The 21,574-nt window shown below is 35.3% G+C and overlaps 1 protein-coding gene across 1 annotated transcript in view; it reads left to right on the forward strand.

Annotated features, from left to right (window-relative positions):
- The first annotated feature begins 15,844 nt into the window (after positions 1–15,844).
- sff (sugar-free frosting) overlaps positions 15,845–21,574 on the forward strand; it is a 32,707-nt gene continuing 26,977 nt past the window's right edge. Inside the window, 1 exon segment of the mRNA XM_068285424.1 lies at positions 15,845–16,674. The gene's annotated coding sequence lies outside the window, so the exon portion shown is untranslated.

Here is a 21,574-nt window from a genome sequence, read left to right on the forward strand (position 1 = left end):
GAGTTCTTACAATTAGTTGTTAGAGTGTATATGTATGTGTGTACATAGTTGATTCCGCAAACGAATTGTTTGCAGAAATATGTCAATTTTTGCCCCCATAATTTTACAGTCCCTTGCCATATTATTAGACTCATGCTAAAAAATTAAGTTTTTCTGTCAGTAGACAATAATTTATTATAAATAATGAAATCTATAAAATCGCTATTAAAACACATTAAATTGTTGAATTGCACTGTGAAACTGAAACTCTCTTTTTTTAGGTTATGTCGACTACCAACATAATCAGAGTTGCCAAAACGATTAAAGTGCCCGCGATATTCAAAAAGTCAAAGTTATTTTTGAGATTTATTTTAAAATTGAAGACACACTGACGCACTAAAGTATCCTGAACAAATTTACGAAACTTATCGGATTTGTTTCAAATTTTCAGGAAATATTCTCAACTATATACACAATTCAAAAAAGTTTTCAGGTGTAAATATCTCTTCAAGTAATTTTGAAGATATTAAAATAGTAAATATTTACTTAAAAACGAGCTTAAACTACATAAATTTGGTATCAAACGAAAGAACAAAATTTCATCAGCACATCCTCAGGTTCGCCTTGGGGATTTATTGCGTGATGTTTTTAGCGGGACTAAGGCTAAAAGTAGCTGTCTTCGGCTTAAAAAAACTGTCAAATTTTGAGATAGTGTTGCCAGATGCCAAATTTGGGATACTCGGATTGGTGGACTTATGAATCTTTTGTTCGAACTATTTTCAACAGATGAAAATATTGTTGAGTTTACAATGTTTCATGATTTTATAGAACAAATATAGTTCAGAATACATATTCCTAGGTTTTTTAATTCAGAGTAAAATATTTGGCTGCCAGAGCGGTCAAACAACGCGCTAAACAAATGAACAGACTGGCAACATCATAATTCAGAAAAATAGCGTTTGCTAACACTGAAATCTAGCTTCAGCGCATGTTCCGCTTTTCAACACTGTTAAGTAAATATTTACTTCAAAATCAATTCTTTAAGAGGTCGGCTTTTAATATTTCCTGAAAAGTTACTCGTATTATCTTGGCTATAGAAGTAATAGATTTGATGTCTGGATGTTCAGTGTTTCACTTCCAACATTCAAATCGTTTCCCGTTGATTTCTATGTACTAGTTATCGATAGAAATGTCAGTGTTGCACAGTACTGAGTAGTCCTATTACACAGCACTGGTTTCATTTTCATCAAGTAGGCGTCGAGAAATTTCTATCGAAAATGTTATAAATACGGGGACGACTCACAGGTTTTCTCATTCAGTTAGTTCCTTCAGCTTGGACAACAACTGAATCAATGCTCCAAGTTACATTGGAAATTTTATTTTATAAAAATAATGTTTTACGAGAAGAAGGGAAAATTAATTTTTAAAGTTGATTGGAAATTTTATAGGAATATTTTCCGGCTGTCGGAAAAGTAATGTGCAATTTCAGTTTTGCATTTCATAATATTGATTTATTTATTAAAGAAATTATATAAAATTAAAATTGAAAATTTTATAGAAATATTTTCCGGCTGTCGGAAAAGTGATGTGCAATTTCAGTTTTGCATTTCATAATGGTAACTTTTTTATTTATTTAAGAAGTTAAATATAATTGAAATTAAGTCTAACTTAAGATTAACTTACCATCATAAAAATATTTATAAGATATATAAATATTTAGGCTTATCAACTTAATTGGGAAAATTGACAGAATATTAACATTTTGGAATGCCATTTTTTTTAAATATTATGAAAACTAATTATTAAATATTATGAAAAAATTGCACACCTAAAGAGTAAAAAACTTTGGGTTGATCCGAAAAAAAGCATACAGTAGCTTTTGTTAAAAGCCAAGTACTTTTTAAATGAATTATGAATTGAATTAATTGAATTTTTTCCCAATTTGTTGAAAATTCAGTTTAATAGACGTTTTAAAAAGCCTTGGTGCGCCATATATTCCGATTTCATCATGAACCGTCGCACGAAGAACGGGACAGGAGACATAGTCCATTTGACACTTTTGGCCAATGATTTGGCCGTCAAACACCTCCAGGCGTAGTCTAAAACGTTTCAATTGAAGGACAGTTAATAGCTCTCATTATATTAATTTCAGTCGGGGAAAATGTGTTGTAGAATTTGAAAATTAGCATTGTTCAAAACATGAGTCAACCTGAATTGCACCAACACAACTCCGTTTGAAACGTACACATAAAAAGGAAGAACAAAAACGCGTTGCAGAATTTGGCAAAGCTTTTCCTTGGAATGACTGATACAGCCCAAGCCAAAAGCACCTTCTCCCACATCAGAATTGAAATTGGAGGTCTGAAAACCACACAAAAAACAATAAAAATGGAAATACTATCTGGGTATTATAGAAAGAAAGTTATAAATAGGGTAGAGCGTTATGAAATCGGGTAGACTGCTGGGGTGCATTGGCAGGAGAAATGCTGCTTTTAAATAGGAAGAAAAGTTTTAATTACAACTCAATTGAGAAGACATAGGAACAGAAAGAGCAGCCCTAACGACAATCCTGAAGAAAGCGAGGAATTCTGATTCTCTCTAAATTAGTTAGTGAAGTATTTAGTTGTCAAGTGACCATTGTAATGATGACTCACAATCTTGGAAGGGATAAGATACACCCCAACAAAAGACCGGAAAACAGGCCATATGTCATTGTAGTAACAGCCTCCTGTGACGACCGAAATTATTGCCGTTTGACTTTTTTCCGCACTTTGCAGACTATAGAAAGGTGCGCTGTCTTATGTGCAATAATGAAGCTCTAGTCCTGGAATTTGCTGGTAAGATCTACATATATTGCAGCTGCTGATGATGACACAATGGATTGTGTACCGCAAACTCTTTGCTCTCTTAAGGGCAGTTGGTCTTGCAGATTTTTTGCGCTTATCACAGGCTAGAGTTGTGATTCCACAAGTCCAGTCTGGTTTCACTGAAATCTTCAACCTACTTGAAAAACAGAATATTGGTCTCGAAACCGACAAGTGGGCTGTGTTGAAGATAGTGTACAGACTGCAATCTGACGTTCAATGCAGAATGTAAGTAGATATAGTAATATTTACACGAACTTGGATTCACGATTAGTTCTACAAAATGTAATGCTACCAAATACAGAGGATGAAATGTCATTAGTTTGGTTTTTCCAGCAAGACAATGACCCCAAGCACACGACCAAAAAAGCTAAAAAGTCTTCGCAAAAGGCAGTTCACACCTGCAACCCAACATCCAACAAAGCGCTTTGGATGTGAAAGAAAGTTGGGAGAGGATTCCTTTTTCTAGATGCCAGGATGTCATGCCATTCCGTAATAGCCAATAAAGGATACTTAAGAAAATATATACACTAGTTAAATACCATATTTATACCCTTGCATTGGTCAGATGTTTGTAACGCACAGAAGGAGATGCTTCAGACCCCATAAGGTATATATTAGACATCTGCATGAATGCATCCAAAAGGGCAAATTAATCATTCATTCTAAAAACGTGTACACCTTTTTTTCTGTACAATTTTAAATGGGTGCAAGTGTATACTGACAGCTAGACTTCTCACTCACTTTCATGTTGTACAGCAGTTAATGAGTACACTAAAATTGCTGTACAGCACATTTAATTACTTACTGTACAGTCAGTTAATATTATTTGCAAATATATATATAAAAATAAAGAAAATAAATAAAAAAACAGAATGTAATATGCAAGAAAAGTTAGCCAATATAACTTTTAATATTACATATTTATTTCAGAAAATAACTCATTATATGAAACTTCAACAATTGAGTGCAAGAACATAATCTTATTCACCTTATCATCTGTGGTTGCGATTTTATATTTATAATGAATAAGGTTTTTGGCAACAGAGAAAGCTCTTTCTGATGCTGCACTGCTCGCAGGAACGGCTAATAACTTGCAAGCAACCTTGAAAAGTAAGGGAAATCGCTGATTGTTGTTTTTCCACCAACTCAACACATGAAAGTCTGCGTTATATGGAATATTTACATATTCATATGTTCGAATTTCATTACTTATAATAGATTGAATATTATTATTATGGATGGGTTGTACATAATCCATTTCCACAAAGTTGGATAGTTGCTCCCCTCAAGCTTCTTTGAACACGCATCGAAAGGAGCCAGAATTTTTGCCAATGCGCTCATGTTTTGAATCCTGCTTATTTCATTCTTCTCAAATAATATGTTGTATATTTCCATCCAGTTCAACTCAATTGATTTGAATAGGTGGAATATTGTATTCCAACGTGTTGGACAGTAGCTCCTTAAGGTGCTTTTTAAAAAGAAATTTGACCTGACTTTTTAAAATACTTCACAAGTTTGCTGCAGCGATCCACAGTCTTCTCCAATTCTGGCACCTCATCCACAGCTTCACCAATAACAGGGTTCTTTCTGCGACATAATGAATCGTCAACGATATATGTATATGATACTTTGAAGAAGTCGTCTGTCCATATATCCGACGTTATGCTATATCCAAGTTTCGTATCACCAACTACTCCTTTTTTTTATTTTATTAAAATGATATTCGTATAGAGCTTCGATGTTTCGTGAGATGGTAGTGGCATGCGGCAATAATGATTCAACATTAACACTTTTCCCGAAGTTCGCACCAACAGATATTAAAAACTGGGCTATGTTTTTTAGTCCTGGATCCGCAATAATATTAAAGGATCGCCCATTCTTTATTGTCCATTCAGTTGCTAGCTAAGTGCACAACTTCACAATGGTTGCGTTTACGACTATTTGCCATTATGAAGCATTTGTTCTGTACTAGATTCGATGTGCTTTTTTCGAACTTATACACATTTTTGCATGTATTACACACCACTACCTCGGGGTTTTTTAAGCCGTTTTCGTCCACTATTCGAGAAAAGGTGTCCCAAACTTTGCTTCGACCTCTTTTAAGCGATGGCTTAAGTTCGTTCGCCAATAATTTTAATTTAATATTGGCGGCGTACTGTTTAAAATGAGTTCCTGCATTTGAACTTTCCAACGATGAGTACTGGTTGAATATTTACATTTATGATAAAACACTTGAAGCGAAATAATGGCGATATATACATAAATACATACATACAGATAAACACAGTTATACGTGAGACTTTACGACTTCACACATATATAACCTTGCAAAAGACAATTACAAAGACGAGACGAACACAATTATTTATTGATTTAACAAATTTCTTTGTAATTTAACATTAATAAATTATATATAATTTTATTTTAGCATAAACTTACGCTTACGTTCGCATTTCGTTGTTCAAAATATTATACTCACCTCTACAGATGAATGACAAAACATATTAACTGTTCCAGTGGTGTACAACATGAAAAAAGTGACATATACTGTATTCACTTACAAAGAGTGCATTTATTACTGTCACTCACTCTAAGTGAGAACAGTATTTTTACTGTACTCGGTTCTTATAGCTACTCGAATATACTGTACAGCAGATAATGAGTACAGTATTTTTAAGAACACTTAACTACTGTACAGTACTATAATGTTGGAAATGAATACATTCATGCAGACCTCTAGTATATACATTTTTGGTCAGCATGATATAGCCAGCTAAGTCGATATAGCCATGTCCGTCTCTCCGTCCGACACCATAAATTTGCTTTTGCGTTGGTTTCAGGTTCTTATCGACTTCTGTGACACCCCTGACTATTATTGTTTCGCTTGTATAGTTTGGTTTTTATGGATGACCAAAGTAAGTTTTATAATCCTATACTCACTTTTGCTCATCACTGTCGTTTAAGTTTTTAGAATCTAGACTTTTCGTAAGTAGCTCAAATAGGAACAATCATTGGTAATCAGTGACTTTGATTCGCGAACATTAGACTTTGTAGTTAAAATGTTTTCCCACTTTTACAACTAAAGGAAAGAGTAGCAAAAACTTTGACGCGGTGGAAGTTAGCCACGGCTCTCTAGTTTTCATATACATTACTAGAAAACCCGGCAAACGTTGTTTTGCCTTATAAGTAATTCCCTAGTAATTTCTAGTATCATTAATTAAACATCAATCTCTTTATGCTATAGCGTGAACAATATTTTTTGTTAGTCCATCTTTAGCTAACACAAACAAACTGGATGGCTTACCCACTCGAGAGCATGCCACGTATAATGTGTTCTCAAATCTAATCCACAAACAGACATCGTTTGACCTTGGGATTTGTTGATAGTCATTGCAAATGCAAATGTTCGGGAAATATTTGTTCAATGAGAGTATCTTGCGAATCAGCGATTGTGCAGAAATCGGTCGGTAATTTTACGTATCCAGTTTCTCCTATAGCAACATTTCCATCACCGATATCTAAGAGTTGTTTTGAAAGTGTTTCAGCGGATTGATCTTGAAGCATTTGAACGCGCATATGTATTTTTAAATGTAATTTTTCAACATTACACACGTTGCTCTCATCAGTGTATGTTGAACGTGGAATGACTGGAATGACTGTTTGTCTGAAATCACCTGAAAGGACCAACAGAGTTCCGCCAATGTTCCACCCTGTGCATCCAAAAAGAAGAACCCACCTTGTCCAGCTGAAATTGCGAGCATGATGCGATCATAAATGGTTCTTTCTACAGTACTGTACTGCAGTTCACGATTCATTTCGGGGCATCCATGTTTTTGTTTGAGTCTATGTGAAATAGCGTGATACTTGTGAATAGAGTAATGTTCGTGCAAAGGCACCAAAATCATCCGCACGATTACACAATTAAAAATATCAAAGAAGTTAAATTCGGCTATGCCGAAGTTTATATACCCTTGCAGTCCTTGACAATAATAATTTCACATGTTCAAAATTTGTTTTCTGCAACTCAATTCATTAATATACAAACAAAACAATTTTACTCTTCATACTATGTACAATTTGTTCTTCTTCTTCCCTCATTCCCTAAGCAAAGCAACGCACGCATACACATACAGTTTATGTAGCGTTGCGTCTGTGTGTGTATGCATGTGCTCTGTTGATTTGATGATGACGTAGTAGGCAGCAAGCAGAGCTGCCGGCAGCGATTGAACCGATTTATATAGACTGTAACTTGTGTTCTATTTATCCGATCAGGGTCAAATTTTGGGATCTGAGATTTTATATCAAATTCTATTATATTGGTAAATTTCATGGGGATACTCCAATTTTTGCAAAAATTTTTGTTCCAGAGTTATATGATATAGTAGTCCGATCCCAAAGATTTTCATACTTTATCTCACCCGGGTAAAAAAAGCTCCCAAAAAAATTTCATCCCGATAGCTCTTTTTTTTTTTTTTTTTTTTTTTTTTTTTTTTTTTTATTTGCACAAGTTGCCAGCTATGCCCCGATTCACAGCCAATGTGGCCAGGGATGAGTTGCAGCCAATCCAAGTCCAGAATATTTTCATTGGTTTCGCTGTAGATGATTAAAAAGTATAGCGCGAAGAGAAGTGACAGAAAGATGAGGAGAGATAAGGTGAGAAAGGTTGTTAAAAGATTGGCAAAGAACACGAAGAGGTTCGTGAAGAGAGTAGTTAGTCAGACATCTACTAAGGTGAATAGGAAAAAAGTTTCTGGTCCGACGTGAGGGAACACAAAAATACAGCGTATCTAGTAAATTCGTAGAAATGACTTCGCCGTTGACTAGTTTATGGAGAAAGAGAATGCCAAAAACAAGCCTACGGTTATAAAGTGAAGGAAGATTAATAAGAAGAAGTCTGTCAGAATAAGAAGGTAGGCGAAGACCCGGGTCCCAATTTAGACCGCGTAGCGCAAACTTAAGGAATTGCTTCTGTACCGATTCAATACTACGCTGGTGAACATCATATTGCGGGTTCCACACTGGCGAGCAATATTCTAGAGTAGGGCGAACTAACGAAGTGTATAAAACCTTTGTTACATAGGGATCATCAAATTCTTTGGCCCAACGTTTAATGAAGCCGAGAAGGCTGCTAGCTCTGTTGACAATTGAAGAAATATGAACATTAAATGAAAGTTTAGGGTCAAACATAACGCCTAAGTCTTTGAATGATGGAACACAATCTAACAGAACAGACTTAATAGAGTAATGAGCTAGGAGCGGAGACAAACGACTGAAAGTCATAAAAAGAACATTTAGAGGCATTAAGGTGTAATTTATTAACGTGGCACCAATCACAGAACGCATCGAGATCTGATTGCAAGTACTGTTGGAAAGAAGGATCATTATAGGAATAACAAATCTTGACGTCATCCGCAAACATGAGCACGCGTGAATGAGCCAAGGCCAAAGGCAAATCATTTATAAACAATGTAAATAATAGTGGGCCCAGATGACTGCCTTGGGGTACACCTGACGTAACTCGAACAGTTTTAGATATCGAGGAACGAAAAGACACCTTTGTGTTCTGCCAATAAGATACGACTTTAACCAACCCAATAATTTTGGTGAAAAACCCATGATGTTAAGTTTCGCGAGAAGCAAAGAATGATCAACCGTATCAAAAGCCTTACTGAAGTCAGTATAAATAACATCAGTTTGACACTTTTTACGGAAGCCATGGTGTACTAGGGTAGTCAATTCTAAAAGGTTGGTAAGCGACGAACGACCTTTCATGAAACCATGCTGGCAAGGAGAAATAGTGGATCTGGATAGATGTTGAAGGGAAGACGTAATAATTTTCTCAAACAGTATAGGTATTGCCGAAAGTTTGGCAATGCCACGGTAGTTGGAAACATCCGATTTGCAACCCTTTTTAAAAAAGCGGAATAATAAATGACTCCTTCCAAATATCAGGAAATCTACAAGTCTCACTCGATATAAAGAATAACCGAGCTAAAGGCTTAGATAGGGAAATCGAACACATTTTAAGGATGCAACTAGGTATATCATCAGGCCCGGGAACGAAGGAAGACTTCATAGATGACAAGCTAGAGAGAATACAGTCTTCAGTAATACTGGGAAAAAACATACAATTTAAATGTGGGATTGAAAAGGGATAGGGTGTGGGATCCGAAGCAGTAGTAGAATATGTCGACTGAAAAAATTTAGCAAACAGATCTGCAATATCTAAATCATTATTAGCAGACTGATCGTTAAGTCTGAAGGTGGAAGGTAGGACATTAGAGCGTCTTTTGGAATTGACAAAGTTGTAAAATCTTTTGGGGTTATTATAAAATTCTTAAGATGGCTGAGTAAAACGCGTACGCACCGACGGACAGACGGACAGACGGACATGGCTATATCGACTTAGCTTCTCATGCTGATCAAGAATATATATACTTTATGGGGTCGGAAACGTCTCCTTCTGTGCGTTACAAACATCTGACCAATTTTATAATACCCTCTGCAAGGGTATAAAAATGTAGTGAGTGTAGTTTTAGGTGAAAAATACACGCTGACCGTTTTCAAGATGGATGGCTAACTGAACAACTGCTGGATCCCGTTCATGAATCGGAAAACCAAAGATACGCCAAGCAGGTTCATTGGAGCTGATGTACCGACCAATTTGGTAGAGCGTAATTTCATCGTTTTTATTCACTGGAGGAGCATTCACATTAGTATTTTCCACTCTAAATACAGCCATATCACTGCCTTTATGGACATACTTGCAAATGTATTTGATGCTCTTCACAGAACTGCACAACTTAACATTAATATGAGCATTATATGTCTTGCTCAGCAGAGGCGGGAACAACTAATTAAATGACGATTGATCAGTTATCGACCGGATAGGAAAATTGTTAAATTACTAAAATGGCTATTAAAAAATAAGGGTTGATCGTAGAAGAGTGAAAATTGAGGATTGTACGTATTTTTGTATGTCGTGGCACGAGAATTTTATATATTAAAATACAGAATACATATACCTCGATTTGATAATTCAGAGAAAAATATTCGGCTGCCAGAGCAGACTGTTGCCAGACTGGCAACACCATAATTTATGAATAATAGCGTTCGCTAACACTGAAATCTAGCTTCAGCCCATTTTCCGCTTTTCAACACTGTTAAGTAAATATTCGGTAAATGTTTACTATTACTACTCGAGATTTCAGTGTTGAAAAGTGGAAAAATCGGGTAAAGCTAGATTTCAGTGTTGTCAAACGCTATTTTTTATTTGGCGCGCTGTTTGACTGACCTGGTAGCCAAATATTTTAATCTAAACTCAAAAGTCGAGGAATATTCGGCTGCTCTGGCAGCCGAATATTGTATTCTAAACTATATTTGTTCTATAAAATCAAGAAATATTGTAAACTCAACAATATTTTCGTTTGTTGAGAATAGTGCGAACAAAAGATTCAAAAAGCCCGCGTATTCGAGTATCCAAAATTCGGCATTTGGCAATACCATCTCAAAATTGAACAGCTTTTTTTAGCCGGAAAAAGCTACTTTTAGCTATAGTCCCGCTAAAAATATTAATTTTCTTTTGTTAATTACTCAAAAACTACGAAATAAATCGCCAAGGCGCACCTGAGGTCGTGCTCGTGGAATTTTTCTCTTTCGTTTGATACCAAAATTATGTAGTTTAAGGGCGTTTTGGGCCCGAGTAGTAATAGTAAACATTTACCAAATATTCACTTCAAAATCAATTCTTTAAGAGGTCGGCTTTTAATATTTCCTGAAAAGTTACTCGTATTATCTTGGCTATAGAAGTAATAAATTTGATGTCTGGATGTTCAGTGTTTCACTTCCAACATTCAAATCGTTTCCCGTTGATTTCTATGTACTAGTTATCGATAGAAATGTCAGTGTTGCACAGTACTGAGTAGTCCTATTACACAGCACTGTTTTCATTTTCATCAAGTAGGCGTCGAGAAATTTCTATCGAAAATGTTATAAATACGGGGACGACTCATAGGTTTTCTCATTCAGTTAGTTCCTTCTGCTCGGGCAACAACTGAATCAGTTTTTCCTCATTCTTAAAAAGTTTAAAATAAGCTTTTTAAAATTAACTTTTACTTATTTAAAAACTTCTCGTATAACATATTTTTTTTTTATTTTAAACTTAATTTCCTAAAAGGGAAGTTCCAACAGGTACTACCTTTGAATAGAATCATTTTCCTTATTCGAAAATTATGATTACAATGTCGCCTTTTTTAAAGCGACTGTGTTTCATTTTCCTTAATCTGAAATATCTAACCCACCTGCAACTGCAATAGTAACTAACTCGCCATAATGGAAGTGTCTTCTATGTAGGACAACTTCGCAGCCTTCCACCATATTAACCTGTAATGTGAATATTTCCAGACTCTTATCACCTGGCATTACAGTCGACTACGTGACATTACGTGCACATTACTTTTCCGACAGCCGGAATATGATACCATCTTCAAATTACATACTCAACTTTGTCTTTTTGGCTAATTGAGTTTTTTTAGTCACTGTCCATATGTGGTGGACATTTTGAAAAATCCGACTGCAGTGAGTTGTGCCACGCCCTACCACTTCGCCGTATCCTCACTCTTTTAGCTCCGCGTTTTATGGGGGCGGTCCAGAAAGTTAAATGGCATTTTCCTCTTTTTTTTGCAATGTTTTCTCAGGTGTTTTAAGGGAAAGCTTTGAAAAGTCTAACCCATTTACGGTTGGCCACTTTAGCCTTCTCGGCCAACTGTTAAAACTTATTTATTGACAAGCCATACTAATGATAATAAAGTTAACAAAATCTTTTAAAAGGATGAAAATCTTTGAATTAACAAAAGAACTTTCGGAACTATTAGCGTTTGTAGTATAAGTAGATGGAAAAGTTGTTTTTCCAATTCTCCTTTTCTCTAAACTGCTTGGAGGTAGTCGCTCGATTTCCTAAGATGGGACAAGTGCGGATACTAATGCTTAATGTTGACCCTTTCAACATGTCGTTCGTAAAGTAGTCTTTACTGTGGCTTTGACAATCAAAAGTCTGATCAGGACAGTTGCCGCGGCCTTTTGAAGCAGTAATTTGTTGCAGTTGCTGAGTTCAGATCTCCAGTCAAGTAGCCACTGCATCTTGGAGATTTTCAAGTTTAAGTGAGTTCTTACAATTAGTTGTTAGAGTGTATATGTATGTGTGTACATAGTTGATTCCGCAAACGAATTGTTTGCAGAAATATGTCAATTTTTGCCCCCATAATTTTACAGTCCCTTGCCATATTATTAGACTCATGCTAAAAAATTAAGTTTTTCTGTCAGTAGACAATAATTTATTATAAATAATGAAATCTATAAAATCGCTATTAAAACACATTAAATTGTTGAATTGCACTGTGAAACTGAAACTCTCTTTTTTTAGGTTATGTCGACTACCAACATAATCAGAGTTGCCAAAACGATTAAAGTGCCCGCGATATTCAAAAAGTCAAAGTTATTTTTGAGATTTATTTTAAAATTGAAGACACACTGACGCACTAAAGTATCCTGAACAAATTTACGAAACTTATCGGATTTGTTTCAAATTTTCAGGAAATATTCTCAACTATATACACAATTCAAAAAAGTTTTCAGGTGTAAATATCTCTTCAAGTAATTTTGAAGATATTAAAATAGTAAATATTTACTTAAAAACGAGCTTAAACTACATAAATTTGGTATCAAACGAAAGAACAAAATTTCATCAGCACATCCTCAGGTTCGCCTTGGGGATTTATTGCGTGATGTTTTTAGCGGGACTAAGGCTAAAAGTAGCTGTCTTCGGCTTAAAAAAACTGTCAAATTTTGAGATAGTGTTGCCAGATGCCAAATTTGGGATACTCGGATTGGTGGACTTATGAATCTTTTGTTCGAACTATTTTCAACAGATGAAAATATTGTTGAGTTTACAATGTTTCATGATTTTATAGAACAAATATAGTTCAGAATACATATTCCTAGGTTTTTTAATTCAGAGTAAAATATTTGGCTGCCAGAGCGGTCAAACAACGCGCTAAACAAATGAACAGACTGGCAACATCATAATTCAGAAAAATAGCGTTTGCTAACACTGAAATCTAGCTTCAGCGCATGTTCCGCTTTTCAACACTGTTAAGTAAATATTTACTTCAAAATCAATTCTTTAAGAGGTCGGCTTTTAATATTTCCTGAAAAGTTACTCGTATTATCTTGGCTATAGAAGTAATAGATTTGATGTCTGGATGTTCAGTGTTTCACTTCCAACATTCAAATCGTTTCCCGTTGATTTCTATGTACTAGTTATCGATAGAAATGTCAGTGTTGCACAGTACTGAGTAGTCCTATTACACAGCACTGGTTTCATTTTCATCAAGTAGGCGTCGAGAAATTTCTATCGAAAATGTTATAAATACGGGGACGACTCACAGGTTTTCTCATTCAGTTAGTTCCTTCAGCTTGGACAACAACTGAATCAATGCTCCAAGTTACATTGGAAATTTTATTTTATAAAAATAATGTTTTACGAGAAGAAGGGAAAATTAATTTTTAAAGTTGATTGGAAATTTTATAGGAATATTTTCCGGCTGTCGGAAAAGTAATGTGCAATTTCAGTTTTGCATTTCATAATATTGATTTATTTATTAAAGAAATTATATAAAATTAAAATTGAAAATTTTATAGAAATATTTTCCGGCTGTCGGAAAAGTGATGTGCAATTTCAGTTTTGCATTTCATAATGGTAACTTATTTATTTATTTAAGAAGTTAAATATAATTGAAATTAAGTCTAACTTAAGATTAACTTACCATCATAAAAATATTTATAAGATATATAAATATTTAGGCTTATCAACTTAATTGGGAAAATTGACAGAATATTAACATTTTGGAATGCCATTTTTTTTAAATATTATGAAAACTAATTATTAAATATTATGAAAAAATTGCACACCTAAAGAGTAAAAAACTTTGGGTTGATCCGAAAAAAAGCATACAGTAGCTTTTGTTAAAAGCCAAGTACTTTTTAAATGAATTATGAATTGAATTAATTGAATTTTTTCCCAATTTGTTGAAAATTCAGTTTAATAGACGTTTTAAAAAGCCTTGGTGCGCCATATATTCCGATTTCATCATGAACCGTCGCACGAAGAACGGGACAGGAGACATAGTCCATTTGACACTTTTGGCCAATGATTTGGCCGTCAAACACCTCCAGGCGTAGTCTAAAACGTTTCAATTGAAGGACAGTTAATAGCTCTCATTATATTAATTTCAGTCGGGGAAAATGTGTTGTAGAATTTGAAAATTAGCTTTGTTCAAAACATGAGTCAACCTGAATTGCACCAACACAACTCCGTTTGAAACGTACACATAAAAAGGAAGAACAAAAACGCGTTGCAGAATTTGGCAAAGCTTTTCCTTGGAATGACTGATACAGCCCAAGCCAAAAGCACCTTCTCCCACATCAGAATTGAAATTGGAGGTCTGAAAACCACACAATAAACAATAAAAATGGAAATACTATCTGGGTATTATAGAAAGAAAGTTATAAATAGGGTAGAGCGTTATGAAATCGGGTAGACTGCTGGGGTGCATTGGCAGGAGAAATGCTGCTTTTAAATAGGAAGAAAAGTTTTAATTACAACTCAATTGAGAAGACATAGGAACAGAAAGAGCAGCCCTAACGACAATCCTGAAGAAAGCGAGGAATTCTGATTCTCTCTAAATTAGTTAGTGAAGTATTTAGTTGTCAAGTGACCATTGTAATGATGACTCACAATCTTACACGGGATAAGATACACCCCACCAAAGGATACATATGTTCATATTGAAGACCTTCAAAAGCCCAATTCCCACTGAGAACCATCCACTCTCTCTTTGAGGGATAGTGCATAAGGTGCCGTGCCGTACCTGAACGGAAGATCGATGCTTGAAGCTCGACCCAGATAAGTAGGCTACATTTTACGTCTACTGCTACTTCCCAAAGGTGAAACTTCAAAAGGAACTTAATGTGATACGTAACGTTAATACGTTAATGATGTGAAATTAGATCTATTAATCTAATGATTCTTAATTTAAAAGCGTTCATGTGTTTTTCAAATCTGGCCTTGCAAACAAAATATTAGTCAGGACAAGCACCATGCACCAACTAAGAATTGTATGAAATTTGGCCAACTTTCTGCAATAAGCAACCCTTAAATAAATGCTTACAATGATAACAGCAAATGTGTGGACCATGAATTTCTTTCATTATCTTCACCAAAAGTTCTCATTTAGTCGAGACACAGTTTTCTCAAACATTTAGGGTTAAAAATATAGACGAGGAGGTGCGTGGGGGTGCATTTCGAGCAACATAAATTTTTTCTAAGCAGCTGACACGAAAATTGTCAAGTTTTTGAGAAAATTTTGTCAATTATTAATACTACGTAGAAGAATATCCTGTGGGCCGTTATGAAGTTGAGCGTGTTGCACTCTTTTAGCCGATACAAAAACCCTAAAAGCTCTGCCAGCTGCAGAGTCACACAGGGTGTATTTATATGATATGGCGGCTATTCGACACCCTGTCCTGAGCAACCCCCAAAAAGAATGTCTTCTAATGATAACACCACCTTAAGAGTAACAAAAACAACATCCACTTGCACGCCTGACGCAAAACACTCTGCACGCACACACACACGAAAAAAATACACACATACACACACACATGCTTACACGCACCCACCCACATACATATGCAAACGCACAGGCTGGCCAGAAATTAAATGTCAATGCGAAGAGCTTTTTGAAAGCGGCTGACTCTTTCTCTCGCTCGCTATCTTTCTCTGCAACGCGCTCTGCTCGCTCCCACACAATTTCTGTTGCTCGCTCTCTGTCGCTCATTGTGTTGGCAAGTGCTTCCGCTTGCTCTCTGCAAATTTTTACAGTTATACAGAGCGCGGCTTACGGTTTGCCTCAGTTTGTAGACAACATTTGCCGTGGCCAAATAAAAACGGACAAAACAGAGAAACAAAAAAAAAATAGAAACGGAAAAACTACAAGAAAAAAACAAGAAAAGAAAATTATTAACTATCGTACAAAAACTAAAAACCAGAAAAAAAAATAGTAGTAATAACGGAATCATAATTAGGCAAAAAAAACCAAAAAAAAAACTCACTCTATCCTCTCTGTTTAACAATCACTTACTGTCTCTCTCACTTTTCTTCGCTCGCTCGCCCGCTCGTCTTTGTGTGTGTACGCGTGTGTGTGTTGGGTATTTTTTTTTTTTTTTTCGAATGTTTGAATTGTAAAAATCCGTCAAAATGTTTATGCAAATCAGGCAAGTGAATTTCTTAAGAGAAAATGCTGAATAAAATGCATATTATATAATTATTAAGGAGAAAGGCAAAAGAATCAAAAAGAAAGCTAAGAAAGCCAAACGGAAAAGCAAGATAGCAAACAGTTACAAACTAGCTGTAACTTACAGTGTGTGTGTGTGTGTGTAAGTGTGCGTGCGTGTTTGTGTGTGTGTGTGTGTGTCGGCATACGTATGAGCTGTTTGTGTGCCTTTGTATTGGTGTCTCGTGGCCAGCTGCATGCGTATGAGTGCAACACAGCAACGTGAATCGTTCAACAACACAACAAAGCAGCAGCAACAGCAACAACAACAACAACAACAGCAACACACAACACACAGCACACGAAAAATAATAAAAGAGGCAAGACGAAAAAGCTACAAACCAAAACCCGGAAGTGATTTTTTTTTTTTTTTTTTTAGTATATTGCTACAAATTTTTAACACTTTATTTGACGATTTGAACATTGCAGAACTGGAGGTAAGCACAACACAAAAGGAAGAGAAACGGTTAGGGGGAATTCCATTAATATTATCGAATTTTTATTTATTGATTTTCAAAAAAACAAAAACCAAACACAAAAACATAATGGTGGTAAAAGTGAAGAAGACCTCGAGTTAACCAAGAGACCACCCACAAAAATAATTTCAATTCAAGCCACAGAAATTCACAGTCAGGTACACACAACCCACACACACACACACACACACATACACCGACAGACACATTAACACACTCGCACATTAATACATACAAACATATATAAGGACAAGGTGCTCGCTGCTTCTATACACAATTTAATCGTATTTATAGACTGAATTCGATATATAGATGAAGTCCATATATTGGCCAAAAGACAATTGATTGATTATGGAAATTAGGCAAAAAGTAAAAGTGTTTTTGCCATTAAATTGTGCAAGCAAATAAACATTATAATTATACATACTTATATACAGAAGCATATAAGAAATATATATATATATATATACAGCGAATATGACGTCATCGCTTCTGTTATTAGTATTATTAGCCACAAGTAGAAGAATGTTCTCCCAAAAGCCCAAAAAAAAAAAAAAACAGAAACCAAAACCCACCACCCAAAACGAGATCCCGACTGGTAGGTTGGTCGGTCAGTGGATGATTTTATAGTTAGCATTTCCTATAGCATAGTTCTTTTTACGCTTAACGTATAAATAAGCAAATTTTCAACCCTCTCAACCGCCATACATTGGCCTAATGTAAACTAATATTTGGTCAAAGAATCATTTGGCTCAAAAAATTATACAAATCACAAAATAATCAAGCTGAAAGACTGAAATCTTGACAACTGTTATCAATTATTGTAACCATTACTTCTGTTAACGAAAAAAATTTTTGATAAAATTATTGCCTTTCGATTACTTAAAGATGTTTTTACAGGATTTTAACCAAGGAAAATTATTCAGATTTAAAAATAAATTATAGACAACAAATTCGTATACAGCAACTGAAGCTTTTACAATAGTTGCATTACTTCAAAAAAATATAGAATACTTTTTTATAGTAAGTCAATTACTTAAAGTCAACAAAGTTAAGAAAAATTGATGATTGGTGTTTTAAACCTCATAAAAAATGCATTAAGAATTGAGATTGCTTGCCTGGTGCAATTGCAAATAGTCTTTATAATATAAACAAGAAAATTAATACCATTTATTGATCGCAATTTTGGTTAATTTAGATTGCCCTTTTCTAGTAGATCATGGTACTTCACAAGGCTAATCTTACTCACTTTAAATCTTACGTCTTCCTATGCAAATGCAAAGCATGTTCAGTGTCAAATTAAAACGCTGAAACAAAGTTATTTCCGACATAATATTAAGCAAATGTGAAACTGCTCTTAAACGTGATTAGATAAAAGTTTGTCTTTTGAGTATTGTATACTTAATTATAGTAGTAACTTCTTTTAGCATATTCTTTGTATGCATAAAAGTTTTGCCTTGGCTTAGGTAGTTTTGGGTAATTTTATTAATATAATTTGCTTCTTTCTTCGCCAACTTCTATTTGTACTTTAGATGAAATTCGCTATACTCATATGACAGAATCAAGTTTACTTTGTTTGACTTTAATGAGAATGGAAAAGGTTTCCTTGTAGTTTACAATCAACGAAAACTTGAATAATACTTGAATAACTTTTCTTATCAATAGTTTATCATTTTAAAGACTTTGGCCTTTGTTTTGACGTTTGAATTTATCTTTTAGTTCAACTTTTTGGTGTACAATTAGAAATCCTATTTTCTGCCATCACACGTTTTGCACTTGTCTGGCGCAATAAAATACGAAAAAGAAAAATAAAAGAATAATAAAAATAAAGAGAAAGAAAGAGCAAAACGGAAAGAAGAAACTGTCGCGTCAGATCAAAAATGCAACTTGCCATTCCAGGACAAAATATGAGAGCTGAGCTACTCTTGGCTTACGTTTCGTGTTGCTGCTGTTGTTGTTCAATATTTACAACCTGGTGGGTGGCTAAAGTGCAAGGACGAGCATGAGGAGCGGTGTGTAACGTCAGCAAACTGAATAAAACATGCGACAATCAGAAGGCGACAATGTCCTAGCATCCTGTGGCTGCTACTTGCTGCTCTTAACGTTGATGTTGCCGCTGCCGCTGTCGCTGCCGTTGCTGGTGTTAGTGCTAGTGCTAGTGTTGGTGCTGCTGCAGACACGTAGACGCCTTAATGACCCAAGGGATTACCGTTGTAGACAATGCGATATTCTCTGGAAGGCGTTGATAACGCTTCTTTAGATGGATAAGGTGAGATAGGGCTGAGGGAGGAACCAAATAGTGACCACCATCTGATGATACTCTGACAGTCCGCAATTAGTTGAAAGCAACAACAAAATTGTTTAACAATTATAAAGCAATAAGCGGCAAGAAATAATATGAACAACATTCTTAAATCCACCTTGGATAAGGCGGGGCGGTGGGGGAGCCACAGTGGGACCAAACTAAAACCAACCCTGCAACTGAACTGAACTGAACAACAACCACCCAGTGGGGCGTGTGACGTGATAGAGAGACAAAAAGAAAGAGAGAAAGTGGAGAGAATGGGAGAGAGAGAGAGTGAGTTGTGGCAAAGCTGCCGCTCTGTTAACCCTTGCGCCTGCGCTTTCTCAACAATATGGACACCCGCATGGCTTTTGTCAACAGTTCCGTTTCGTTTTGCTACCCTTCTCACTTCTTAAATCCACTCCCAAGTCCCTCTCCCTTGGCCTAACTCTCTGTCTTTCTGTTTCTCATTATCCCTGTCTCTCTCTCTCAGTGTGTTGGCAACATTTTTAAAAATGAACCACATTCCCGTACGTCATTGCCTTTGATTAAAGCATATGCAAACATAACATTTTTTTTTTTAGTCTGTGCCACATGTTTCTTAACTCTCGCCTTGCCAACCCCTCCAAGCACACACATATTCAAAGAGATGTGGGTATGGTGAACGTTTGTCCTGATCCTGGTCTCTAGTTGCCTAGTCCCTCAATCCCATTCCGGTGCGATTTACATGAGGTCGAAGAGAAATCGAATTGCTCTGCCAGCTTGCAGTTTTTGCCTTCCTATTTTCCATTCGTTTCCTTTTCGTTTTGCCTTTTTAAGTCACAAAATTTTCGTTTTTGCCGCATAAATTTTAGCATATGGAATTTTTTGGCTATTTTCTATTGTTGTTGTCGTTGTTTTAACTGCTGCTGCCGTAGCCTCTTTGCTATGTTGGCTTGTTTGTCCTTGGCATGTTTACTCTAAAAGGGAATTTTTCGGCTTTTGCATGGGGAATCAAAATTTGTTTAGCAAAATATTGTGGCTTGGGGAATTGTTGCTGAAGGGTCGACCTAAAGTGCAAGAGTGATAGAAAGAGAAAAAGAGAAAAGGAGGGACAGGGCCACATAGAGCTAGAACGAGATAGGGTAAGATAGGGAAATGTGTAAATACTTACTACATACATTTGCAAGGACTCGACCAATTTTGTTAGCTTCTCTAAATACAATTTTAAGCCCAGATGCAAATCTCCATAAGCATCATCAAGCATCAATTGACTAGAAAAGTGGTAATAAAACGTTCTTCCTGCTCTTAAATTGCATTAGATTCGAATGAAGAAAATTTAGTTTACCATTTGTCGGTAAGAATTTAAATTCAACTAGACTACCTCACAAGAATTTTATATCTCTTATTGATCATATTTTAAGTCTGATGTCGTGATTATATTCAGACATCCTTTAGAAAATGCATAAGATTTATTTTTTATCAAAAGCCACTTAAAATATGTAATTAATATCGTATAGTGAGTAGAGTGTGACAAAAAGTCATACAGTCTATCAAACTTTTTTTGTTTCTTAAATGCTAAATTGATGTTTATACTAGAAAAATGTCAGATTAATTGCCATGCACTTCATTAGACAAATGACTTTAATACACTTTTATTTTATTATTAACATTTGTCACGAAATCAAAATGTAAATGTTATGCTCTTACTTGCTGATTGCCCACCATTCTAGCTGGATACGTCAAAAGTTAATAAATCATAATATATGTTTACAACTTTATACAGAGAAACAAATACAAAGTTATATTACAAAATGTAGTCGACATTTTAATCGGTACGGACCAATAACCAAGTTTTCGTTGTGTAAAGATAAACTTGTTTTTTAATTCTATTTACTGACTTTGTTTAATGAATGCTGGTACTAACACTACCAAATGCAACAAAGACATATTTAAGCACAATTCCAGGTAAATTGATCCATTTAAATTGGGACGTGCTGTTGATTAATTCTTAGACATTAAAAGATGTGTCTGATATTCCCATCCTTTTAATTAAGATGGCTAGCCATGAAAGTCAATGTTTGTTGTCTTCAATTTCACTTTCTCTCCTGGCTTCTTCTCGACCACAGTTTAGAAAGTTTAAGACACTTTAAGTCAATAGTCTAATTTGGTCTACTTGTGCACACATACAATAGGCTTTTGGGTGTGTGTGTGTGTGTTTTTTTTTTAGCTCATAATATTTGCCCATGACCTAGCCCCAATCTTTCTCTCTCTATTTTTCCCAGGTTGTAGAAAGTAGTTCTACTTTTTGCAATCAATTATTTACAGAGGCTCACCTTACGTCAGACTTAAATCGCATCAGCTGATGCTTCTGTAAAGCTTAGTCATGGCAGAAAACACCTTTCCTCCGTTGGCCAAAACAGAAAATAAGAAAAACTTAAAATAAAAAAAGGTGACATAAACCTAAACAAAAATCCAACATCAAATGCAAATCCTTGACAGGAAACAGGAGAAACAAAATCCATTTACCAGTAACAGGGTGTTTGAGGTTTCCTTTACTTGTTGTTGATGTTGTTGTTCCTGTTTTGCCTTTTTGTG

The sequence above is a fragment of the Drosophila tropicalis genome, unplaced genomic scaffold (assembly GCF_018151085.1).
Source record: "Drosophila tropicalis isolate 14030-0801.00 unplaced genomic scaffold, ASM1815108v1 contig_1109, whole genome shotgun sequence".
NCBI lineage: Eukaryota > Metazoa > Arthropoda > Insecta > Diptera > Drosophilidae > Drosophila > Drosophila tropicalis.